Source organism: Cryptotermes secundus, unplaced genomic scaffold, assembly GCF_002891405.2.
Source record: "Cryptotermes secundus unplaced genomic scaffold, Csec_1.0 scaffold467, whole genome shotgun sequence".
NCBI lineage: Eukaryota > Metazoa > Arthropoda > Insecta > Blattodea > Kalotermitidae > Cryptotermes > Cryptotermes secundus.
In genome coordinates this window covers 24474-24679 of record NW_019734357.1, presented here as the reverse complement: position 1 = coordinate 24679, position 206 = coordinate 24474, and positions in this window count along the sequence as shown.

The following is a 206-nucleotide window of genomic DNA, read 5'->3' as shown; positions in this document are numbered from 1 at the left end:
TTTAAAAAACCCGGTACTTTTTGTTTTGATGGCCTTCGGTTATCAGGAAAACCTGGTACTACTTGATCCAGTGACGTTGAACGACCTTCAGGAGCACAGTATTGATCGCAAATGAGGAATTAAATTTAAAAATCCCGGTACTTTTTCGTTTTAATGGTCTTCGGTTATTTGGAAAACCCGGTGGTTATTCTGAAAACCCGGAGGTT